The sequence below is a fragment of the Cyprinodon tularosa genome, unplaced genomic scaffold, assembly GCF_016077235.1.
Source record: "Cyprinodon tularosa strain WSP-4 unplaced genomic scaffold, ASM1607723v1 ctg656, whole genome shotgun sequence".
Classification (NCBI taxonomy): Eukaryota; Metazoa; Chordata; class Actinopteri; order Cyprinodontiformes; family Cyprinodontidae; genus Cyprinodon; species Cyprinodon tularosa.
The window spans coordinates 591,886-618,921 of NW_024039403.1; the positions used below are offsets into that span (position 1 = coordinate 591,886).

The 27,036-nt window shown below is 40.9% G+C and overlaps 1 protein-coding gene across 6 annotated transcripts in view; it reads right to left on the reverse strand.

The window, feature by feature from the left end:
• The window catches only part of ralgps2 (Ral GEF with PH domain and SH3 binding motif 2), a 142,243-nt gene that overhangs the window by 105,127 nt on the left and 10,080 nt on the right, over positions 1-27,036 (reverse strand). The window contains exon 1 of one of the 6 annotated variants that reach the window (XM_038309083.1): positions 20,302-20,405. The exons of the other annotated variants lie outside the window; for them this stretch is intronic. The gene's annotated coding sequence lies outside the window, so the exon portion shown is untranslated. Of the gene's footprint in view, positions 1-20,301; positions 20,406-27,036 lie in introns of those variants that run through there. 6 annotated transcript variants of the gene reach the window in all.

Below are 27,036 nucleotides of genomic sequence, written 5' to 3' on the forward strand. Positions count from 1 at the left end.
TTGTGCATGCAACACACTCCAGGTACTGCAACAACCTCTCTGGAGGCTCAGAAAGCAGGTCTTCTCCGCCTCCATTTAATAAACCCTCTTCCTCTGTCCTTCTATTCACCTCAACCTTCCTTTATAGCAAACTAAAAGTCTGCTAAAGCACTTGAGGTCAGAATGCATTTTACGCCATTATAACCTTCTACCTAAATGTGAGCTTGGACCTCATGACGATCTAATTATAGTGATGGTTAATATGTCTAAAATTGATTTTCAAAGGGTAGAAAATAGTCAGAAAAGAGACGTCGAGTGAAATGGAGGCTGTAGCTTATCAACATAACCAACCATCACCTCATCCAGGGTTATAAAAGCTCTCTGTGGTCAGACCAACTAGTGCATCAACACTGGGGATAAAACTTTAAAATGATCAAAGTGATAATCCTGATTCACATTAGAAAACCATAAAGATATGTAGTGGAGACTCCCAGCTCAGGATGCACACAGAATACGTGGAGAGAGGTTTCAACCACACAAAGAAACAAAAGACAATTTTGGAGGTTATAAAACACTCAGAAGAAGAAAGAGGATATAAGACATCAGAAAAAATGGGATGCTAATTAGTGGAAAGTCAATATCAACACATACAGCTGTCAGCAGTCTTTTCCATGTTGACAGAGGATAGAAAGCAGGATAACGTAGAAAGCAGGGCAACTTAGAAAGCAGGGTAACGTAGAAAGCAGGGCAACGTAGAAAGCAGGGTAACGTAGAAAGCAGGGCAACTTAGAAAGCAGGGTAACGTAGAAAGCAGGGTAACGTAGAAAGCAGGGCAACTTAGAAAGCAGGGTAACGTAGAAAGCAGGGCAACGTAGTAAGCAGGGTAACGTAGAAAGCAGGGTAACGTAGAAAGCAGGATAACGTAGAAAGCAGGGCAACTTAGAAAGCAGGGCAACGTAGAAAGCAGGGCAACGTAGAAAGCAGGGCAACGTAGTAAGCAGGGTAACGTAGAAAGCAGGGTAACATAGAAAGCAGGGCAACTTAGAAAGCAGGGTAACGTAGAAAGCAGGGCAACGTAGAAAGCAGGGCAACGTAGAAAGCAGGGTAACGTAGAAAGCAGGGCAACGTAGAAAGCAGGGTAACGTAGAAAGCAGTGTAACGTAGAAAGCAGGATAACGTAGAAAGCAGGGTAACACAGAAAGCAGTGTAACGTAGTAAGCAGGGTAACGTAGAAAGCAATGTAACGTAGTAAGCAGGGTAACGTAGAAAGCAGTGTAACGTAGTAAGCAGTAGGGCTGCAACTAACGATTATTTTAAAAATCGATGAATCGGACGATTATTTTTTCGATTAATCGATGAATCGGACAAAAAATATTTTTTATATTAACCTCTTTATTCCAAAATAAACATTTTAGACAGAACAAACAAGCACACAAGTACAGGTTGCTCGTTAACTGTACTGGTGCAATATGAAAAATAAATGTTTGTGTTAAAACTACGCAAACTTACATGAGAAATGTAGCTGTACATCCACAAAATATAGGGTACTTTGTTTCATAAAGCGCAAAAAAAGACATTTTTGTTTTTAAAAGCCCCTAAGGGGTTCAAACAATAGGCCCCCCCATTTCAACAAATTAGTTTTTTTAGACTAGAAGAGTTCTGCCTTTTAAGACAGGAAAGTATAGCAGTTAAAGTTGCTGCTTGAGAAAATACTGAATCATAGAGATAAAAATAGCCCTGTGATTCAAATTATAAATTGTATTTGGAATAAAAATGAGAGAACTAGGGGTGCTAAAAAACACATCCTCCAAAGACAGATATTTACATGGGAATGTGGCATATAATTAATTGACATATTACTGATCTTGCTGGATTTTATTCTGCTTTACTTCCATAAATTGCAGGATCTTCTTTACTTTAACTTTGCCAGAAGATTTAAACTTTAAAAGCCTTGCCCTCATAATTTGCAAGTTAATTTATTTATAAAGAAAATATAAACGCTGCTTAAGCTAATTCAAATGAAATTAAAGGTAAAATAAGTAGCCAACCTTATCCCTGTCTGTAACCTACTAACACGGTAAGGAAAGCATCAGATGAGCTACCTGAGAAACTAACGTTACGTTTCCCCACTTTAAAACCAAACAAACATGGTGCTTCCGTGCCATGTTCATTTCTTTTGAAAAAAGTTGCATGTTATCACTTTTTTCGCTTTACAAAGCGCAGGCTATTTTAATTATTGTGATCAATTTGCGCCGTCAATCCCGGTGCATGCGCGCTTCATTAGCAGTCTGGACGCTGAGGCTCTGACTGCAGCTGAGAGGGACTCCTGCGGGAAAACGCGGTTGGGGTGGGGGAGGCGCCCCACGGCAGAGTAGGAACGATACATGCTTTCACGTAAGAGTCTCCAAAAGCCGCCAGTGACACCGTAAAAAGTCGCCAGATTTGTCGCTAGAACGCTTTTTAAAAAAATGCTGGAGGGATCTGAAAAGTCGCTGAGGTGGCAACACTGCACCTGCGGCGCTGACTCGCTCTGCCTTTTTTTTTTTCTTCCTCTTTCAGTCAACAGGCAGTGATGACGGCGCGGCGGATGACGCAATAATCGCGCGACACAACTAATCGATGATGAAATTCGTTGCCAACGCTTTTAAAAGTCGATTTTTATCGATTTTATCGATTCGTTGTTGCAGCCCTAGTAAGCAGTGTAACGTAGTAAGCAGGGTAACGTAGAAAGCAGGGTAACTTAGAAAGCAGGGTAACGTAGTAAGCAGGGTAACGTAGAAAGCAGGGTAACGTAGAAAGCAGGGTAACGTAGAAAGCAGGGCAACTTAGAAAGAAGGGTAACGTAGAAAGAAGGGTAACGTAGAAAGCAGAGTAACGTAGTAAGCAGGGTAACGTAGAAAGCAGGGTAACGTAGAAAGCAGGGCAACTTAGAAAGCAGGGTAACGTAGAAAGCAGGATAACGTAGAAAGCAGGGTAACGTAGAAAGCAGGATAACGTAGAAAGCAGGGCAACTTAGAAAGCAGGGTAACGTAGAAAGCAGGGCAACGTAGAAAGCAGGGCAACGTAGAAAGCAGGGCAACGTAGAAAGCAGGATAACGTAGAAAGCAGGGCAACTTAGAAAGCAGGGTAACGTAGAAAGCAGGGCAACGTAGAAAGCAGGGCAACGTAGAAAGCAGGGCAACTTAGAAAGCAGGGTAACGTAGAAAGCAGGGTAACATAGAAAGCAGGGCAACTTAGAAAGCAGGGTAACGTAGAAAGCAGGATAACGTAGAAAGCAGGGCAACTTAGAAAGCAGGGTAACGTAGAAAGCAGGGCAACGTAGAAAGCAGGGCAACGTAGAAAGCAGGGTAACGTAGAAAGCAGGGCAACTTAGAAAGCAGGGTAACGTAGAAAGCAGGATAACGTAGAAAGCAGGGCAACTTAGAAAGCAGGGCAACGTAGAAAGCAGGGCAACGTAGAAAGCAGTGTAACGTAGTAAGCAGGGTAACGTAGTAAGCAGGGTAACTTAGAAAGCAGGGTAACTTAGAAAGCAGGGTAACGTAGATAGCAGTGTAATGTAGTAAGCAGGGTAACGTAGAAAGCAATGTAACATAGTAAGCAGGGTAACGTAGAAAGCAATGTAACATAGTAAGCAGGGTAACGTAGAAAGCAGTGTAACGTAGAAAGCAGGGTAACGTAGAAAGCAATGTAACATAGTAAGCAGGGTAACGTAGAAAGCAGTGTAACGTAGTAAGCAGGGTAATGTAGTAAGCAGGGTAACTTAGAAAGCAGGGTAACTTAGAAAGCAAGGTAACGTAGAAAGCAGAGTAACGTAGAAAGCAGGGTAACGTAGAAAGCAGAGTAACGTAGAAAGCAGGGTAAAATACATTTTCTTACAGGAAATATTAAACATTTACATCCAGCCTCAGTCGGCAACGTACAGCTGGGCTTCAGGGTCCAGACAACCCATCACCACTGAAGTGTCTTCCTGTTTTACAGACACGGCTTATTACATGTCACAAAGGAGTTTTTAAAAATAATTTCTCCATTAGCAGAAAAATAATAAAATATTTTTGTGCCCAAGCTTTGAAGCTCCAGTGAATAAGATTTATGCCCTCTGGTGCCTCACAGTTAGGTTTGTAATAACGACTAGTATTGCACCGATACCAGTAAGGGGCGGGGCCCTGATCCAGCACTAAAATGGTGGTATCGGTATCGGTGAGTACCAACAAATAGGGCACCGATACCATTTTGAGAGCCAAAAGTTTCTTCAACTATTGTCACCCATTCCAGGTAGGCAATAAAAAGTTCTACTGGATTCACTTTGTATTAGACTTTTTCCTGCTTCACAAAGGTAGGCAGCAGCTTGACAAAGCCATGATGGTGCTTATTTTACATCCAAGTAGTATGCAGTTCTTCATATATACACACACATCCATTTCAAACAGATGGTATCTATATCGGCCAATAGTGCACAGCCAGGTATCGGGTATTGCTATCGGGGCCAAAAAATAACGACTGCTGCGATGTGACAATGTCAACATCTTGCACCATGTGTCCCTTTGGGGGATGAGGAGGAGAACAAAACACTTTTGTCTTTTTATTCATATTCTTTAGCGCTGGAACCCTGGCAGCTCTAGGGATTCAATCACAATGAGAAACTAGCAGCACTTTGATCTATTCTTCCTGAAAAAAAAGGGTAATTAACACTCTTGAAAATCAGCAAAAAAAACATTATGAACCCAAGGAACTCATATGTCAGCAAAATGTATCTGGAAGAAGAACACAGCCGCCTGCTGGCAGGGTCTGAACGTAACCACCGCCAAATACGACTAATTGTTTCATTGGGCGAGTTAACGCCAGAACGCCATGCGCCAGAAGGAGAGGAAAAGTTTCGACTACAGTTGCGCTTCACATCCTTTCATCTTTTCTTTTAGTAAGTCTCTCCTCTGTCCATATAACACTTTTATTTATGGAAAATATAAAAAACAAATATTGCCTATTTTTTAATGGTTTTATTCATGGTGACTTTATTAAAATAAAAGTATTTTGCACTTTTATGAATGAAATTCAATGAATTTCTGAGTAACAACTTTATTTAATAAAACCACGTTAACATTTACTTCAACTTTGTTTGCATCCAACATAATGCATTAGTGAAGTAAGTTCCTTTATAATATTTTAGAGCAAATTATTTTCTTTTTACTACAGTGCATGCTAACAAATAAACTCCTGTGAGGACAGAGCAGGTCCTGGATTACACAGCCCAGTTACTAACATAACACACAATAAAAATTTATTTTTTGTGAATTCATTTTCAGTCATTAATTGCCTCCAGCTGCTAAAGATAAATTAATGTTGCTTCTTGTTTTCTTCCACCAATTATTTCTTCTCTTGGTTACTTTCTTTTCCTTTATTTTTGCTCTTTATGTCAAGCTTTCTGTCTCTTAAATATACATTTTTCACATTTAAGGGTGCATTTAACTGAAGGAGTGTGCAGTACTGGCGTCTCTCAGTGGATAAAGTCAGTTTGATGAGATTGTGGCAAACAAATAACATGTGATCCATAAACAGGCAAAGTTCTGCAAAATGAAGACCACCTGAGGCTTAAAATGTTTTAGAAACTTTCCATTCAGCTTCATGTTTGGAACCAACTGTTGTTTACTGTCAATTGTTTCTGATGCAAAGCTTTCAAAGCCATTTTCATCATTTATTAATCCGTGGTAGCCATAATACAACTGTCACACTGCTTCCCAGTCCTAGATGGCCCGGCAGAGTCAGGCATTCAGACCCAGACGCTTCTCTAAAGCGTGCACCAATATCACACCCAGAAACCTTCATGTTTCCTGCCTGAAGCTCCTAATGTGTCCGAGGAACTCGCTCTCAGATCCTCCATACAGGACTGTGTGATGCTGAACAAAACTTGAGCCGTCAGGGCTCCACTGAAGCCATCTGATATGTTTAGCATTCAGGATGTGACAGCCCTGCCAGTCGCAGTCTGCGGCGCCGCGTTTCACACCTACCAGCCCGTCTGGATCTCTCAGAGAGGGGACACTAAAAACGCCCGTGCTCGCAGATATGAGCAGTCAGCTAAAGCCTGCGTGTTTCTGTTTTCTATGCCCTCTCCTGGTTCTCTGTGCTGTTTGGGACACGTTTAAGGTTTAAGCGTTGCCTGGATGAAAGGAGGAAGAGTAAAAAAAAAAAAAAACAGCTGCAAAATGCAGCAAAGTGAGAGACTCAAAGTGGGTCAGTGTGCTGAGCTGAGTAGAGAAGGATGTGACAGCCCATTAAGTTGTGTTCCCATCTTCTTCTCTTTAGAGAGCACGGATTCAAAGAGCGCCGAAGGGTCAAAGTCAGAGCTTTTCTTTTTATGGCAGCAGGGTTCAGGGTTTTAAACATTACGCTGCTTTTCAGCAACAATAACAAGCCTTTTTTCATTAAAATTTGGGTAAAGCCCCTCATGACGCCTGCTGACCACCAGAGGGCCGAGTCAGCGGTTCGTCCAGCTCTAACTGGATACGTGGATCCTCATTAAGCTGCTCCGCGAGGGAAACAATATCGACCCGGAACCACGAGGGGCCGGGCTGATCACACATGTTCACTAATGAAGCGAGCGTCACAGCAGCTCGATATGCCATGCTTCCACTCAGCAGGTCAGCCATTCGAGCAGAGCTTGGTGGCTCAGCCTGTGGACTGACTGGTATGTGTGTGTGAGACTGTCTGTTGATTATAGCTGACAGCGCCTTCACATCATCACTTAACATGCCGCCGATGTTCTGGCCCCTCTGAAGGTCAACCAGAAAACAGAAGCAGCTCTACGCGTCTTTACACTCACAGGACAACGGAAGTCGATAAAATGTGTCACAGCAGCAGAACCGGCAGGTAAACGGTTCTGGCTCCAATAAAACATCTTCAACGTACGTCTTCTCTCGCCGTGTTTTAATAAAAGATGCAACTTCTAGCATCACCTTGTTTATTATGGAACTATACGACATATTTTATAAACATAATTATTCTGTGAAAAGATAGGAGTTAAACAGTTTTTAAATATTGACCTTGGTCTAATGAGTAGTGAGGTGCACCATTTGCTCTTCCTGCCTGGCAACCAGGACACCAGCATAGAAGGAGGGCAGACAGTAAAATAAAAGCTATTAAATCGATGGGAACATGGAAAAAAAAAGCATAATTTCCTTAATTTCAACAAGCAAATCCAAATCATACAATGTTGCTTATGCCGAAGGGTGAAGTGAGCATGTAAACACAAGCACCTTTAATTTGGTAAACATTTATCCTAAATTTGCACAGATGTAGAAATAATATTTTATAATTAGTGAGGGGGGGGTCTGGCTGCAGACCTGCACTGTCAGGACCCTTTGTTGCAGACCTGCACAATGCGGTCTCCTGCACCATCAGGACTGGACTTTAATCAAAGCCTTCAGTAATAGCTGCCCGATTTTATTAGAAGAAGAAGACTTGTTTTCTTGCGAGTTTAGTGCACAATTAAATGTACCTTTTCCCCATTTAAAGAGCAAGTAAACTGTGTCTTATCATAATTTATGGGTGATTTTCTTTTACTTATTCCAACATTATCTCTCTTACAGACGCATGTTTCAATGTGACTCCCACTGGAATGTCCCCTAAAGTCAAACACTGTAAAATCTGCTTTTCGACAATAAAAAAACTTATATAAAATAAAATAAAAGACATTTGACAGTTTGTTTAGTGTCTGCCGTTTTCTCCGGTGTCATGGGGAACAAACCCTGAAGCTATTGGCTCTTTTGGTCATGTATCAAGGTATTCAGTAGTTATAAAGTTCATTTGAAATCACACACCCTCCATTGGCAAATCAACTGGGTCCAACAGCAAAGGTAATAAACAAAAATATTTCTGTTGTGAAGACCCATAATTTATGGCAATAGTGACTCGTTTTCCTGACAGTAGGCTGACGGGTAAGGAGGTCTGAGAGAGAGGGAGACATATGGCGTTTGAACCCGGTTTCCTGACCCAACAATCCGATTATTTTCGATACTTAAGAATACACTAAGATACGATTCGATTAAATTTTTTTTTTTTTTTAACACCTTACAGGCTTTTAAATTTGAAATAAATCAATGAAATCTGTAATATCGTTCTGCATATTTTTTATTGAGAAACTACAGCAAATAACATAAGTAGAAAAGTTGCACTCCACCTATTCCTATTAAAACCTCATTCACTGAAAAATAATAATACCCCTGCGTTATAGATTCTGAAAGGTTTTGCATCAAAAATACTGCACAAAATCAGTGCAATGAGTGCAATGCAATACCTCGGCTCCAGACGTCCCGCCCCCTCCACAGACGCTCCGCTGCTCCTCTCCCAAATTGTAGCTGACGGCAGACAGGAGGCCGGCTTGGTTTGTTTTTATGATCGAAATTACAGAAAACAACTCGTGAAGTTTGACCCGCTAGAAGAGCGAGGTGCGCGAGAACGCTGGGACCCTTTTTCCACCTGGATCTCCGCTCTTTTTGGCCCTCATGTCCCTCCGTCATCGGACTAAACTCGCCCCCACTTCCTCGCCGCCTCGGCCGTATCTAGACCCACAGCGTGTAGCACAGACCACGCTTCAATATTGAGCATAAATCAAAAATGTCTGCATCAAGCTCCCTGCAACACACTGCTGTAAGAGTATAAGCAGGAAGCGAGGTAGGAGGGCAAAATAGGTTTAGCGCCACCGCAGCACGGGAGGGAGAATTACGCCCAGGAGCAAATGGATAAAAATAGACCGGAGGAAAAAAAAAAAAAAAATGGATTCTCTTGCGGACGTATCGATGCATCGGATCGTCAGCTGTTGGATCGATGCTTCGATACAAAACGATTATTATTTACACCCCTAGTAATTAATAATGTTTAAATGCTTTACATATTTACCTTTACTCTCTTCCTTTAATTTATTTACAGTTTTCATTTAAAAGCTGCCACACCCCCCCACCCCACCCCCTCCTCATCGTACAGCCGTCCCTCTAACCAGTCACCACAGTTTGCTATAAAACATATTAAACTATTGTCCCCTGTATAAACTGGTTCAGCTAATTAGTTGTTCATGTTTGGGGGATTTGTTTTCACTTGTAATGAAAAGGGATAGCAATGATTGACACTGATAGTATTTTAGTTGTCTTATTGAAAAGTTTAACTGTAAACACATAAAACAAATAGTTTTTACAGTCCCTCTAAAATGTCAGATGATGGGTTTTTACCCCCTACAGATGTTGAACCCATTCATCCTTCTTATAAATGTGTTTTAAGCTCTAATTTATCTGAGGAATTCCTGACTTTGAAATCTAAGCGCAGCCCTTACATCAGTCCAAGTCCAAGTCCAAGTATCGGTTACAGGGTGGGGGGGTCTCTTGTTTGCTGGGGGCAATGTACATATTCAGTGAAGCAGAGATATATTCAGAAACTCCTTCCCCTCAGGACGCCGGCCTGTAAGCCAGTGAAGCAGCATGAAGTTACAGCTGGAACTCATTTTCTAGATAATTCAGCTGTTTTAAAAAGCTGGACCGTCCAGCATTGAACAGTGAGAGGGAAGATGGCGAATGTATCGAACGAGATGCAGCTTCCACCAAATTCGGTGAGATCCTTATTTATCTACCCGTTTGCCAGAAGAACATCCCTGTTGTAGGATATGAACATTTCATGTCATGGTTATTGTGACTGTGACGAATCCACCTCGTCGCTTAAAACAACCTCTCTAACTTTGCGCGCCACACACACATTCCTGTTATACTGTGTTTGTGAGGACCAATACACTCGCGCTGAGACCAGTAGCTCCATGAACTTAAAACACACAAGCTGTTCCTGGTTACCTGCTGGCGTATTGAGGGTGCACACTTAATATTTCAGTGGGGTTAGCCGTGTGTGTGTGTGGGTGTGTGTCGGGGTGTGTGGGGGGTGTGGGTGTGTACGTGTTTATGCTATGGGGACTTGTCATCTTCCGTCTGGCTGCGTCTTTGCTGGGTTCAAACCCAGTTTGGTGTAATTGAATAAGTCAATGAATCTGTGTAAAAGAATTAAGTTGTAAAAATTATTTGTTTTTGTACATCAATTGTTTGTGGAGGTAATATATGGACAAAACTGATTAATGAGAAGAAATCAGAAATAAGAGAGCCTGAGATGAGGGGCTTAAACTATTTAACGAGGGCTGTGGGAAGAAAAGCGGCAATTTTTGTTTTCTGTTTCTTTGTTACATTGCTGGTAACTGGAGGGAGGCTGAGGCCCAGAGTATCTTGTACATGTTTAGTTTCTTTTGCACCCTGTTTTGAGTTTTTGAGCACAATAAATCACCAACACCGGTAACCCGACTGAGCCTGGATTCTTGGAGGCCAAAGAACCCCGTCACAGTGACCCAAATCATCACTGTTACTGTTATTATATAGTAAATTAAATCATTACTGTTAAATTGTATGTATTGTCCAATTGTTTATTTGAATTCTTATTCCGGATTAGTTGGAGACATACACTAGGCTATATCAGCCCCACCAAAAATATTTTTCACCAGCCGCCGCTGCTACACACTTAGCCCTGACCCTCGAGGGCATTTTTCTGGGAGGCAGGGGTTGTTTTCCTATGGGGTGAGTTCCACTTTAAGAACCTGAAAGGCACAAACAGCTGGAGCTAAACCAGTAAAGCCGGAGGCACAGAGAAACTGGCCTCCCATCCTCTATTTTGCTCAATGTGAGCAGCCTAATGCTGCGATAATGAGAAGCCAGGCTTCTCTGCTCTGTCCCTTCCTCTCACAGTGACAGTCACTTGGTATGTGCAGTCAGGCAGCTAGGGAACGCCTTTAATCAACACCTCCATCCATCCCATCTGTACCCCACAGCTCAGCTCTAACAGTGAATCATAGAAAAAAAACAACATCTGGCTTCCAAAGACAACATGTCTCTTTAAAATGATCCAAAAAAGGTCAGTAGAGCAGTGAGCCTCTGAGAGGAGGCATGAGGACGGTCCTCAGAGCAGCAGGCTGTCACATGTGGGAACAGGGCTGCGTAGTGAGTGTGTATGTGGTGCCTTCAGCTTGATTTGTGGCCCACATGGGAGCAGGCAGTCAGCCCAGTCCAAGTTCAACTCCAGCGCTGAGGCGACCTGAGCAAGGTGACAGATGAACGCAGGAGGAGGGGGAGGAAGCAGAGGAAGTGCGATCCTGGCAGCGACGCCGTTGTTTGCGGTCATTCCTTGCACGGACCGTTAACGAGGAAAGGCCAGGCGAACAATGCGGGGCAGCGGAGCAGTCAGCCAGAGCAGTGATGTTTAAGGAAACCGATAGGATCTCTATGTCTTCCTCTATGAGCCTCTGAGGACTGGCACGAGGCAGACAGGCAACTCATGCGGCCCGAGCCAGTCTGCTTTCAGCTGAAGTTAATGGTCTGAGAAATGTTAAGAAAATTCCTGCTTAAATATGTAAGCAAGAAAAAAACACAAGGAGAGGAAAATTCACTTTTCCTCACCCAGCTTCTGTCCGTCAGTACGCGCCTCACCCGCCAACTGCAGAGCGCTTTAATGGTGATACTAAGGGTCACACCAGAAACGAAACCGGTTAGGATGCACAAAGGCACACATGTCTTTACCCCCCTTTACTCCGTTACCCCGTAATCAAGTTACCTGCAACCAGCTGCTTTCTGAATGAACATCATCAAACTCATTAATCCGGTGGTTTGTATAAATGCAGCTGTTCAATTTGCTGGTGAAAATAAAGAACAAACATCATGGAAACCAGGGAGCAGAGCAGAAAGGCCTGGGAGAGAGATCTGAAGTTTGGAAGTGAACAAAATTAAGGACCTGAACATCTCAGAGGAGCACAGTTCAATTAATCACTTAATTTCAATTGAAGGAGAGTTGTACAAGTAGAGGAACTAACAATGCATCTGAACCGAGCTCAGGTGGAAGAAAATTACTCTAGAGAGAAGTTTCTTCTCCCAAACTACAGTTTGTTACAGGCCTAGGTATAAAGACGCTACATGAGACGGTGAGTTAACAGTGTTCAGCAGCCCACAGTGAATCGCTAAGATCACTGCGTCCTGCTGCTGTAAGGAGAAGGTAATCAGACTTAATTAGAAGATGGATGAAAACGTTCGACCAAATATAAATGCATGCCACGCTCTTCTGGTCTGAAATGTTTTTTCATTAAACTGTAATTAAGCATAGGCTCCATTACCTTTGAGTAAAAATGTTAACTAGGGATGCACAATATTGGCCGATATCCGATATGCCGATATTTTAAAACTCATGTAGCCGATAACCGATATCAATACCGATGTTAAAGCTGGACAAAAATAAGTAGTCATTGAAAATAGCAGTTTTGTTATCCATTTCTGACACTTTGAAAAATAATATACTCAAATATAATTTCATATGCTGATATCAAATTGATTTTTAAAAACGCGGTATCGATCTATTTTACTTTCAAAATCTCGTGAAATTTCATCGTTCTGTTACAAACTCTCGTGATATTTTGCAAATTCTTGTGAGATTTTGTTAGTAAAATAGATTGATGCCGCGTCAATATATCAACATATAAAAATATGGCAACATTTTGTGAATTTTTGGGGGATTTCGTAGCATAACGATGACATATAGCAATATTTCATTAGTAAAAGAGATTGATATGGTGTTTTTAAATGGCAATATATCAGCATATGAAGATATTGGGATATTTTAATGTATCAATATTTTTTCCCTCGTCTTTAGAAGTTTTTAAGTCTGTAAAAAAGAAGTTTTTAAGGAAGAAGAAGAAGTAGTATTTTTAGTTTTTGTTTTTAGACTTTAGAAACTCAGAAGCTGATCAAATATCGGGTTAAATATCGGTGGGGTGGCCGATGTCCGATATTCAGTTTTAAGGCCGATACCGATAGGGAGCCGATTATATCGTGCATCCCTAATGTTAATGACAGGTAACATTTTTCTCCTGTTCAATCAGACATTGCTGAAAGCTTAAACTTGAATGTTTGCAAGACTTTTATATTTAAAGTAATATGTAATGTAATTTGTTCAATAAATAAATGAAAAATGGCACCTGTCATTATTTTAAGAGTGTATTTATCGAGCATTTATTGTTATCAAGGTAAAACTGCACAATTTACCATGATATTGATTTGAGGTAATATCAGGCAGCCTTAATTAAGCATCTAATAAAAGATGCAACATCATGTATCTTGGTAGATGTAAGAATGCACCATATTATCGCCACGCTATTGGCTTCCGCCGATATTTGCTTTATAACTAAACAGCAGATGTTCTACCAACATATCAAGCAATACATAAGACACTGTTATTGTGATAAACATCTGAGAATTATGCATTCGCCAACAGCTGACAAGTCTGTCACAAAGGAGATTCTAAAGTAAAGATATCGATGATGACGACGCTTTAATGTTTCAGAAACCAACGCTGACTGTAAAGGACAGGAGGGAGCAGACTGCAGGGTTTCTGAAGTAGATCCAGGAAAAAAAAAGTCTGTTATTGGCAAGGTGAGTTTAAAATATCAGCATTTCAGGTGTAATATTGGCACATCCTGTATCCTTAGGGGACGTTTACGTTCAGGGTGTTTTAAAATTGGCTCCATGCACAAAACCCCTACATCCTGAACTTAAAGCAGCTTTATTGTTTCCCTTTCTTTCATTACTGGATGACCTGATTAATGAAGTGAGTGATCCAGGTGTGTGTGGCCATGGTTACCGAGGTCAGGCTCACCTGGATTAATCAGTTCATCCAGTAGAAAATGACAGGAAACAAAAACCCCATTTACCCTTGAAAAACTGATCCATGCTGAGACCGGTGCGGGGAGTTGCACCACGCTGTTTTGAAGCCATTATTTAAAATGTTGCGTGGAGAAGATTTCGATTGTTTGTTTATAGTTGTTCTTCTGTTTTGTGTTGGTTGGCAAGCAGCTTCCGGAGGGGCATTACCGCCAACTACTGGAATGGAGTGTGAATCGGGATTGGCAGCCAGACGGAGATGACGCGTTCATGCGCTCTTGTTATCAGAGAACCAAGCCAGGGAAAAACTGAGCCGAGCCCACCTCCGGAACTGGTCTGCAGTTAGCTCGGTTCAGTTCAGTTTTCTTTCCATTAACACACATGACAAGTTATCTCAGTCACTGAGCTCAGACCAGTCTCTGTACGGTTTTTCAAAGGGTAGTGTAAATGGGGTAATAAGAGCTGCCCTAAGTTCAGGATGTAGTGAAATTATTCATAGACTCCATCCTCACAACAAATAGCGTAACTTTTTGATTTGATCCTTGATTAATAAATTAAAGCAAAGCTTGAAATTGAAATTCAAGTTCATTTCACAGCAGATAAAAAAGTATGAAAATAAGAAACAATGAATAAAGAAAAGCAGCAACATCACGGTAAATATTAGATAAAATAAGTTTCATCAGACTTAACATGCTATCCAGTGAGCCGTTATCAACAGCGTGATTTATGCTGCTAATAACCGGAGCTCAACACACTGCAGGTCTGCGTCCTCAGGGCCGGTTCTAGCCCTTTGGTTGCCCTAGGCGAGATTGAGTTTCATCATGTTTTTAGTGATTAGGAAAATATTTAACAAATAAATAATTGTATTTTAAATTAAATGTAATTTTTAATAAATGTTGGCATCAGTAGTTTAATTATATATAGAGCAATATACAACTGTATTACTCATGTTTCTCGCCAAAAACAAAATTTCCCGTTTTCTTTACGTTACACTTGAACGCATCATGATAACCTAATTGTCGCTTTACTGAGCCAATCTGAACACATCATCACGCAGCACGTCTGAAACTTTATTTACTTTTCAAGCTAACTAGCTTGTATGCTTCCGATTACAACACGGATTTCACAATTACTATTTTTAACTGACCGGACAAGCTACAAAGTCTGTGTGCGCTAACCAGTGGTACTCTGAGTGGATGATTGAGATGGGCCCGACTGAGGCGGCAGGAGGAGGAGGAAAAGTTAAGTGCCAGACTTCACTTGTTTTACTTTTAATATCTGTTTGCTTACAATTTCATTCCAAAATATTGGTGTACATGCTGCAGTGATTGACGTCACGACTTCCGGGTTGGAGGGCGCTTGAAAAGTGATCAGAATCTTTTCCGATTTTCTCTTAAATGTGAAAAAATAAATAAAAAAAACGGTGGTATATTTATTTGTTCATATTTTGCTATTTATATATACGTAAGGTTAAGTCAAACTGACGGACGCTTCATAACCAGTTTAATTCGCTTTTTTTTCTAATTCTATGATTAATGGGAAGTAAGCCTAAGGGCGACGCTAGAGGGCGCCCCCAACACATTTGTCGCCCTAGGCAATTGCCTAGCTCGCCTGTAGCAATCGCCGGCCCTGTGCGTCCTCCTGAGTCCCGCTAATCTAAGAAATATAAAACAAACCTGCTGCTATTTAATCTCAATCAGACTGAAAGATGAAAGATTAAAATACGACAGCGGTCAGTGATTTAACAAACAAGGTCTCATTTAAGATTAATAATTCCGAACAACTACTTAAAGCTGGATGGTCCGTTGATTTGCAGGAGAGAAGAGGAGTCATGTTAGCAATAATGAGTATGAATATCAAACCTCTTTGGAAATGTTTGAAGCTCTTGCTGCATTTTTGCATCAGAGTTCCAGTTTTCTTGACATTTCCTTATCGGTGAACTGTTTTAACATCAGGGAAACTGAAAAAGGGAATAAAACAAAACTCTGCTTCTGACGCGCGGGACATCAACACACGACGGGCCGCATAAACAGCAAATATCCTGCGTCACCTGGCAGGAAGAGCGACAAACACGCACAGCTGGAAGGTCACCCAATAACTAGAGCTCAGATCCAGACGTCAGAGGAAGACGGATGAAAGAGTTCAGCTTTTAAGACAGCGGTGAATTTTAAAAATCGACGTCAAGGCAAAAAAAATCATTTAGATGAATTATGCCATATCTCCAACCACATTCCTGCATAAGAAGAAACATTTTCAGGTTTTATTCTGGTTCCAATGCACACTTCAGCTCTTTACATTTCCTGTCAAAAACAATTTAAAAAAGTGTTTCTTCCAGTTGATGGAATCACTAACCGAGGGTCGCAAGCTTCTCCTCTTTAGACAGAGAGATTTTACTCAACAGAACATGCGTGTTCTAACCTGACATGACTGTCCTGCATACAAACTTCCACAATCCAACTTCAACAATGACATTTCCGGACATGGAAAAGTAGGAATATCCAGGCGGAAACCTGACAAATCCTGGATGTAAAGGTCTGATCCTATCAAACAAAAGGACAGAGCTGCTTCATGTTTCTGCATAAAAACCCCTGATGTGTAACAGCTGTGGCTGCACACAATGCAACCTTTAAACTTTTAAAAGAGGCTAATGTTAAACGCAAACATAAAGCAAAGAGGGGGTTTATGATGTATAAGAGATTGGTGGACCTTTAAAAGGAAAACAGACGGCAAAGAATCGGCTTTTCAAAACATCCAAATCCTACCGCAGCTCAGAGTCAGGAGAAGTTTGCTCTCAAGTTAAGATACTAAACTCTAAGCAGATGTGCAAACGCTGAAACAATTAATGCTGCTGAACTGGGTTATTTTTTTTACATCTTATCAAGTAAAAACCAAAATGGTCAATGCAGTGACAAAACAGGATAAAAAATGCATAACTGCTAAGTGTGACTGTTTCCTCTATTTGGATATGAATAAATAAGACCAACTGAAATAAGGCTGAAACTGTCCAATCCTCAATCAATTCTCAAAATAATTCCTAAAGATGGAATTAACTTAAGATCTATTAAAAAATGAATTTACCAACATTATCACAGCCACAATGAACTAAAATGTTTTCAATTTGATGTTGAATGCTGTTATACTGCTAACAATAACAGTCATAATTCAGTTAAAAGCTAAAGCATTTTAATAGTTTGAGATCAGACCAGTATCAAAAAGAACCGACTGTTAATCCTGAGACACACAGACGCCCTGAACTGCAACTACAGCTGAAAAATGTACTGCATCTGCAGATAAGGCTGAAACTATTCATTAGAGAAACCAATTTAGAGCAGCAATTATAAGAATATAAAAAAAATATATTAACATTTTACATTTAATATAAAAAAAATAGTCAATATGCTCTATCCAGAATCCCTAAAGTGGAAAAGTTTTTAGTTTAACCTGATTTAATTTAGTAAAAAATCTTCTTTAAGGAATATTTGGCTATCAGATTAATAATTGATTATAAAAAAAATTAAACAGATTTGCTTTGCAAAATAACCTTTAGTTGCAGCCGTATTTGCCATTTTGGTCTTGTTGTATTCTATGAGAATAAGACTCTGGCTGTATCCAAACATCAACCCTAAAACCCCTCAATCACTATATATAGGGCCCTATAATTTCCGCTATCACGGAATCGCGGACAGAATCGCCGAATTGGGCAAATTAAAGTGGAATTTAGTGTAAACGCGGAATTTCTACGTTTGAAATGAAATTCTGTTTTTGTGTGGGAGAAGAAAGTCCGTCGGGAGGAGACGCACACCGGGGGACGGAATACTGGGCGACACGACCCCTCCCACTCCGTCATTTCCGCTCACCCTCCCCCATCAAAACATTGAAAAAATGGCGAAGCGGCTCTCCCCAGCTCCGCTTTCGGCGAAAAAAATGAGAAACACGACGCTAAGCCCAGAGTATAGAGCCGAGCAGTTCCCTCGTGACTTTTACGTGTCAGGTGAACTATTGTTCTGCAAGTTTTGTCAACATTCCATTGATTGGAAGCACAAAAATACATACATAAAACGGGAAAAACTGAATTTTCAAAAATTTAAACAGAAAAAAATTATTTTGGGAAAAAATTAAAATGGAATTTGGGAAAAAATTAAACGGATTTTATAGGGCCCTATATATAGAGCGGGGACTTTATAGTGAACTCAGTTAACTGACCATTTGGACAGATGGTCACAACTTTTCGCTCCCCGTTGATCACGTAACCCTGCCTCCCCGCACAGTGGCTGCGCCATCTTTGTTATTTGTCAGCGCTGTCGAGTAGCGAAAGCCGTAGGCGACAGCGGGCCGCTGTAACAACAAATCCCATGATGCTTTGCTAGGAGAGCTCCTCATAAAGCATTCTGATAGATCTCTGCTAATCTAGCGACTATCATGTGATCACTGCTTTTCAAGGGGCATTGTGGGAAATTCCAAGTCCACTACTTTTCATCCACTAGACCAGTAAAGGTCCAGAGACATTTTTATTTATAATCTGTTAATTTAAACGGAATTTAACGCTGAAATAAAATGAGGTTTTATGCATCGATGTTATACATTGATGACTTTTTAAATAAAAAAATATTTTAAAATAGAAATGTTTCCCATTTTAAAATCTAAAATGTTTTTTGAAGTCCAGAACAAAAATCATTCAGTTTGGTTTATAGACAATTTCCTGATTCCCATATTTTCTCAAACACCTGAACTGAGTGTTTGTTCTTTTTCTTTATTTTTTCTGTCTTAATGTTGGCAGTGGGCTTTAGGCTGCCCTGCAAGGCTTTAAACCTGGGTTTGAATGGAGACTAAGCCATTCTCAAGCACATATCAAGGTGCTCATTTTGAGCCTGGATCCAGATTTATTGTTGATTCTGTTCATGGTGGAGAATCCTGCTTCACAGCAGCAGGTTGAGCCAAACATCCTCTAAATGTGCAGGGTCATCTTTGAGCACGCCATTTCACTTTTCTGTCACCAGTTCACCGCAGTTCTTCCAGCAGTCCACACTTTCTTTCAACTTTTACTCGTCATCGTTACCCACCTCCCGGCTTGCTACAGGTTTGCCTGCTGTGTCTAAAAGCAGCTAGTGGCAACCGCCCTGACTGACAGCTCATTGGCTAATATGCATCACATGTATTCTGGTCCTGGAGGGCTTTACCGTATTAACAGGAGAAGCAGCACAAGTGAAATTAGACACCGTCGTCGGACAAGATGCGGTAATTTTTTTACATTTTTTAAATCAGGTTGGGTCCGGATTATCCAGCAGGTGGGTCCGGATCCGTACCGCAGTCTACTAAACCGTGACCTCTGGGCTAGATGTTCGGACACTCATCTAAAATGGCGTAATCATTATATAGTGGTTAGTGCTGACATTTGGACACAGTCACTAACTTTCTCACTCCCACCCGTCAGGCTGCACTGATGCGCTTTATTTGGGTTGGAAGAACTGATATCCTTATGGTGAGCACAGAGGAAAACATACAAGTCAAAAAACTTGCGATTGTTGGTCGCATTGAAAAACCCGAATTGCAAACTTTTGAAGTCACAGAAATTAACTTGAAAAGGTAATCAAGACGACTCTGTCAGCTTAGGAGGAAAAATAACTATCCGCTGTGCTTTTAGCATCTGTTTCCAATAGAAAAGCCCAGTAAGAAGTTTCTTCCAGCTCACATCGAGGTCAAAGAAAGCATGTGGAAGAAGAAGCTGCAGCTCATCCAACATGGTGCCGGCAGCTTCATGTTGTCAGGATGCTTTCCTGCTTGTGTTTCACAGAATCATGCGTTTCACTCGCTAGTCAAAGTCTCAACCTTCATACAATGAGATTTGATAGTATTAGCTACCTGCTAACATTTGGTTTTTACAGAGAAGGGTAAAAAATGTTGCCGCTGGATGTGCAAAGATGGTAAAGGAGCTGCAGCTGTTCTATAAAAGGATCGATAGATGAGCTGAACATATAAATACACGCCACGCTTATTTATAAAAACCTTTTCATCCACTTCAACATCTTGTTCTGCCCCATGCTGGACTATCTATCAGGTAAACTCTTGATAGAGTTATCATTGCAAACGGTGAAGGGTCAGCAATGTATAGACAAAGGATATTTATAGGATGACAAAACAAAAAAAACATTTAGTGTTTTAACCAGAACACGAGTTTAAATGCTCGCTTCCACTTTTGACCTAAAACCCAAGAGGCTTTGAAGTTGCTTCACTGAGCAAGACTGAGATAACAGGGTGCATGTGCAGCTTAGCACATGTTGACATGCAGAGAGAGGCTGCGCTCGCTGCACGCCTCACTTCCCCTAACATGGTACAGCCCTGGTTCCACCGCTACACCGACAACGAAGCAGAACAAGAGGGTGAAAACGAAGACAGACCAACGCCGAACACCTGTGATCTCCACGGGAACCAGAATGAGCTCTAAAACATTCACACACACACCGAGCCTCTGATCACACAGACAGAAATCAAGATCATCCAGATGATCTGAGGGAAGGAAAGGCTGAATCTGCCTTCATGACGGAGAAAGAGGGAAACAGGACAAAGACAGGAAGACCTGCTTCCATATGTGGCCCTGAACGCCCCCGCTTACTAATATGGAGAAGGAGTTACAATTCCCATCAGATAGCAGCAGGAGGAGGCCGAAGCTTTCATCTTCCCTCCGAGCTCAGAACAATATCACACAGTGTGCTTCTTCTCCCAGTCAGGGCGAGGACGTGAGTCTGAGACACAGAGAAAGCCAGTCTGCCTCCAAGAAGAGGAGCAACAGCTGAGAGCAGAGAAACAGCTGTACAGCTTTATTCCCCTCCCCCCCTTTGGCTCTTCTTCCTCATCCTCCCAGCTCTCCCCCCAAACGAGCCCCCGTTCTTGTTCGGATCCTCCTCTAAAACTACAGAAACCCAGAGCCTGCATTTCCTCTGCCTCCTCTGGCTTCCCCTCTGAGGACAGGAGCAGACAGGTTGCATGTGGAGCTACGCATTCATCTTTTCATTATAAATATCACAGACAAAGCTACAGGTACAAATGTCACCTTTGCTTTCCTTTTTTCACGTAATCCTTCCAAGTCCGGCAACTTTGGCTGGGTTCACAATGTCTTCTCCAAAACAAAGGTAGCCTGTCAGTCAAGTTTTTCTTCCCCTTTCATCTGAAAAGAATAAGTTAGCTCAGTAATACTAGACTTTAAAACCGCTTCAAATGAGATTCTATATCCTCAGACTCGTTTGGAGAAAGAAATGCAAGACTCTTTAAAAATCGGTGCCTTTGGTGACTTCATTCCCACACTGACAGTTGTCTTCCTGCAGGCATGTGTGTACAAGTCTGGGGTCTGCAAGTCAAGACCTGACCTATGGGAAAGCCTCCCAGGCGACAGGAAATGCGTTTCAGTCACAGAAGTCTGAATGGACCCTTTAAGAATCGCAGGAACAACTCGGCCTGTCTTGTGAATCGTGACCATTCACTATGAGCAGGAACCGTTTTCTAGACAAAAGCCTGTTTTAACATTTCATACCCAGTTAATATTTCAGAATCGAATATTTAAAAACAAATCGCAAAATGCAATTTTTAATCCTTTATGAAAGGCAGAAGCTATAGAAGCTCACTGGCACCATCAAATTAGCTAAATAATATAACCCAAACGCGATCTAAAGAATCGATGAGTAACAAAACATTGACATCTATTGGTCAAAAAACAGGATTCAAAGGTTTTCCAGGTTGGATTAACAACTGTTAGAGCCATAAACCACAAATAGAGAAAACATGCGGCTGTAGACCCAACAGGATTACTCCAAAAACTTAACGATGACTCATCCAGGAGGTCACAAAACAGACAGATACATGGGAATTTGGTCAACAATAAATATTAATCTCGGTCTTTTTCAGGCAGGAAGACAATTTATTCCATTCCCAAAACCAAAAGGATTCTTGGAGAAATGTCCAAACATTTCAGATCAGACTTAAAGCAGCTGAACACTACATTAATAAACAGGAACTACTAGTTGTTTGTCTATACAAAGGTAAAAAAAAGAAAGAAAAAACAATTATAGTTTTTATAATAACTTATGGCTCCTATCTAGTTTGGATGATTCCAATTATCCATCTCTCTAGATAATTGCTGAAACATTTGGATTAATAGATTATTGAAATAATTGTTTTTAGCTGGTGGACCTACTTAGAGCAGTAATTATGTAAAAATTTTACAAAGATGTATAAGAATTTTGCATTTAAGTTTAAAAAAAAATTCTGTCTGTCAGTATTCTCTATCCAGAACACCTCAAGTGGAAAAGTTTTAGTTTCGCCTGGTTTAATTCTGCTAAAATCTTCTTTAAGGAACCATTGGCTATTGGATAATTAATCATTTAACCATAATAATCATCAACAGATGAATCAATTTGCACAATAATCGTTATTTGCAGCCCTATATATATATTAATATCCTACTAATTTTTGGAACTGCATCAAGGTGCCGGACACACCTTCATTATCAGCCAACATGATTGGAGTTACTTTTTATTCTAGCATTAAAGTCGACTCAATGTCAAGAAGAATTTTGTCTGTCATCTTTACCTTAAGGTTTGCTGATCAGGCAAAATGTCTCATTAAATTAGTTGAATTATAGGCTAAAAGTGTCATTAGTTGGAGCTTTGGTTTCATTTCCATCTTTTGATAAAATAACTTTATTGATCTCATATTGGAGAAATTAACCTCTGCATTTAACCCCTCCCCTTGAGGAGCAGCGGGCTGCCATGGTGCGGCACCCAGGGAGCAGTGTGGAGTTAAGGGCCTTGCTTAGAGACCCAGGGTGGCAGTCTGTGGGAGCGGGACTCGAACTCAGAACCTCAGGATTTCCAAGCTCTATGCTCTAACAACTAAGCCGCCGCTCCCTCCAAACAGAAAATCTACTTCTGTGGCGTTTGAACCCATGAGCTTCTAGTTTGAGAGTGAACGCTTTAACATCTAACCACAGGTCCTGTCAAAATAAATCAATATTTTAAAAAGCACTTTTAGTATTCATTTAGGCCATCTTTGATCGCTAACTGTGTTTGTTTATCTGAGAAAACGTTCCTGTACGGGGCAAATACTTTTTCACAGCACAAAACTTGGACTTTCAAAGATGCAAAGATAAACAGCTGAAGAATCAGTGAGTTAGAGCTACACAGTCAGGCTTTTTTTAAGCTTTCTCAATTTTATTTTTTCTTTGAGGTTCAATAGAAAACACAAACAAATCCTGCAGATCATCTAATAGAGGTAATTTTGATTTCAAATTGAAAAAAAAAAAAGGACATGGTTATTCTGTCCAACTGTCAAAACATTCATGCATGATTTAATCAACCGATAAGAGAGCGTTTACAACTTATGAGTTGATTTGTTAGCTTTGATGAATTTACTGTAAAGGGAAAAAAAAAAAGAAAATTCAGAATCATCTGTATTTAATCTGCCAATCACTTATCAGAGCTAATCTAGGAGAATTTAGCTAAATCTGACATCTGAAAGACGAGGTTGATCCTCACAGTGAAGCGTCTTAAAGGGTCAAATGTGCAAAAGCAAAGACGTTGTGGAGCCGAGGAAGGAAAAAAGGAGGAGAGAAGAGAATGCCACGTCTGAGCGTGATGTATTGTCTTTGGCAGCAGAGCAGCCAAGAGTTCACGGATTTCCATGACATAGCCGTGTCCCGGCTCCAAGTCGAGTCAAAGCGCTCAGAGACGGATAGATGAGGCCGCATGCAGCGAGGTTAGAACGGACCCGCCGGATGTCGGATACAAAGCGGAGGATCGGGGACAATGAGCAGAGGAAGTGGAAGGGTGAGGCATCTGTCTGTTTATGCTCATTTCCACCCGTTTATAAATGCTTTCTATTTGTAGAGTCAAACAAATTCCCTTCACACTTGCTCTAATATGAAGACCCGTGTAGAGTCAATGTTCCAGCTCTTTTTTGGTTGTTTTTTTAAATATAAGCAAACATACAATTCAAAACTCGTGTCTATTAATTTAAACCCCTTTACCCCAATACCCCTGAATAACATGTCTCTGTGTCGCCCCGGGAAGGACTGGAGACCTGTCCAAGGTGGACCCCGCCTCTCACCCATAGACAGCTGGAGATGGGCACCGACGCCCCTGGGCACCCCAGCAGGGATCAGTGTGTCAGAGTAAATCTAAAGGAAGTCCATCCATCCATTCATCCATTCATCCATCTTCTAAGGAAAGCCTGTCGGTAACTGTGCCTTGTGTTGAATACGTATTTATCTATAATGAGAATAAAAGTCCTTAAATGGAGGGTTACATCCCTCCTAATCCCAGCTGAATTTTATAAAAGCAATGCAGGAAATAAAGCCGTTTAAATCAAAGCTTCAGGAATCTTTTTTTCTTTTTTATAATCAGTGTGTGCATGGCTGCCCATCGACCCCGCCTGAACCTCTGTGCATGCTCTCAGCTCTCTATGGCCTCTACTTCTCCTAAACAGTAGCTGTGATTACAACACAACAGGAACCACATGGCAAATGCACACCAACACACAATAAGGCGAGAGCCGGTGCAGCGTTACTTCCTCTATCGGCGTAGTGAGTAAAAAGGCAAGTAGCTCAGTCTCAACATAGCAACGTGGTGCAAGCCTCTGAGATTTGAGAGGTGAAATCCTGCATTATCCCTCCCTCTTATCTTCTTGCTACACGTTTGCACCCAGTCATGCTCACAGCTAATCAGGTGCTAGCCAAACCAGGCATCTACGACACCCACTCCAACCTACTCCCTGATGCATTAGGGGCCTGTTACACAGCCCTTATCAAACCCTACATCGTTTTTAGTTGGTGTTCAGAAACAACCTGAGCAACGCTGCAGACTGTGCTTCCTCCTCTCTGCAGCCCCAGAGATGTCGGATGTCTCTGTGGAGTCGACATTAGAGGGCAAAGAAAGACGCCCCTTTGCTTTCGCACTAGAGACGTGTTAACGGACGAGACGTGCATCAAAGGAAAAATACAACAACACAGAGACTGTGACGACATGTGACTTCACAGTTCCATCTGTGCTGAATGGATGTGCCAGACTCACGCATAAAGTTACCGTGGCAACAGAGCTCCAGCCCCGATTGGAGGTCATGCAGAGATGAAGGTTGACACAGACTGAAAAAGGCTTGCAGACTATCTTTAGCACCAAACATGAAGATAGCTCGTTCACTAACCCGTTCATGCGTGCAGGAGCTAAAAACATGTTAAAAACACGTCTTCCGGGGAGCGTGATGTAATGCAACATAATCTGGGAGAGAGAAAGAGAAGCAGGGCCGGCCGGCAGTGGATGACGCAGACGCCCGCCGCGGCTTTATCCCGCTCTCCTGTAAACAAACGGCTCTGACTCTGAGAGGGGAGTTTTATTTCACACATACATGGATGTAATCCCCAACTAATCACATTTGCAGACCTGGGACAGAGATGGGCCTGCTCATTAGGCAACGCTGGGATTAAGAGGAGGTGGCTACCAGTGGATGGTTTCTCTAACTCGCCACTACTCTGATTACATTACACAGAAACTGTAGTTACAGCGTTCCTACACAGCTAATGTTCCCAGGCAATGGCTAAGCAGAGCCATTTAATGGATAAATATCCAGGTTTACTGAGGATTTACAGCAGATGTATCTGTCAAGGACAGGAACCGTAGGAACGGATCCAAAATTCCCAAAACACTCCATAAACCCTGAGGGGGAAACTAAATGGACATAAAATCGGAGCCAGAAAGGAAGAAGGCAGGAACTGAGAAGGGAAAAAAAGAAGAAATGTAGAAAAGAACGGAAGAAAATCAATTTAGGAACATAATTAAGGATGGAAAACGGTTGGAAAGCAAAGGGGAGGAAGGGAGCTGGATGCTGAGCAAATAATATCACCTTATCTAAAATAAAGATTTTTTCCAGACAATATTATACTTCTACTTGGTTTTCTAGATTTATTAAATACTCAAAATGGTCAGAATCTAAACTCTAGCTGTAAAAAAATAAATGAAACTAATACAATTAAATGCTCTGATAAGGATTGAGCAAAGATCTAAAAGGCCCAGAAAAGTGAATCATACTGATCTAATTAAACCTTAAATTATCACTGAAACAATCAGATTAATTGCAATAAATCAATTATTGAAATAATTGTCATCTATATTAGTAATCGATTAATAGTTAGAGTCTGTAAATCATGTCTTTGAATTTAAGATCTAAATATTTATCATCTGTCAATCTGCTCCATTAAAAACTCCTAAGGAGCCCTACAGTAAACCCTCGTGGTCTTATTGTTCTGGGATTCACAATGAAATAACTCAAAATAGCCCTCAAATACTAAAATATTTCACAAATTTGCAAACCTTCCTATATTATGAAAAATGTGAATAATAGTGAATAATAAAGAATATCAAACACAGTGTAAATGTGTGCAGTATGGCCATTAAAGCTGCCTGCATGCGGCTTTTCATTGCTATTCTTCCTGTTTCTGCAGATTCTGTTGTTCTGTTAACATTAATTATTGCAGTCATTGTAAAATTTACCAAAAAAAAAAAAACTTTTTCCTTTCCAAGATGGCAGGACAAAAATCCTAAACTGATTATTACTGATTGTTATTTTAAAATCTATCAATATATCTTCAACATGTGAGGTGATCAGAGGATAAACACCTAAAGGTCAAACAATCAGGATTTACACATGAATAAACCACTGGTAGAACCTCTAGGTTATTCCAGCTAAATGTGCATCCAGGAAGAAGGCCGTACAGTTTAGTAATCAATTATAAAACATGAATCAAGTTCTAAGGATCAGTATTAAATACTAGTATGTCATCAGCATAAAGAGATCATCCAAATTCTCATCCAAATGCGTGTTTGAGGTAAACGGATCTGATTCCAGGACACTGAAACCAGCAGGACAGACAGGATGAAACTGCCTTCAGCATAAAATCCCACAAGATTCAAAAGGTTTAACAAAAGCTGCACCAGTGATAATCCTATCAGAGATTCTTAGTCTCCCAACAAACTGCTAATGTGTTGCAGGTGGAAACGTTATGCAACTGCGAGCCATTAAAATCACCAACTTTATACGATAAAACATTTTAACGATTTGTTCAATGACAATTCGATGGTTGCCCACATCACTAAGTCTGTCACAATACGATTCTGGTTCCGTTCACACGTCTATGGTCGATACGGTGTGATGTCACCTGCCAGTTTAACATTTACACTGATATCAACGGAAAAAGAAATTAATATGATCGGACCATTTTATTTCCAAGCTGTGGATTTGAATCAAATACAGAAAACTTTCATCAGATTATCGTGATTAACCAAATACAAATAATAAAAAAAAAACT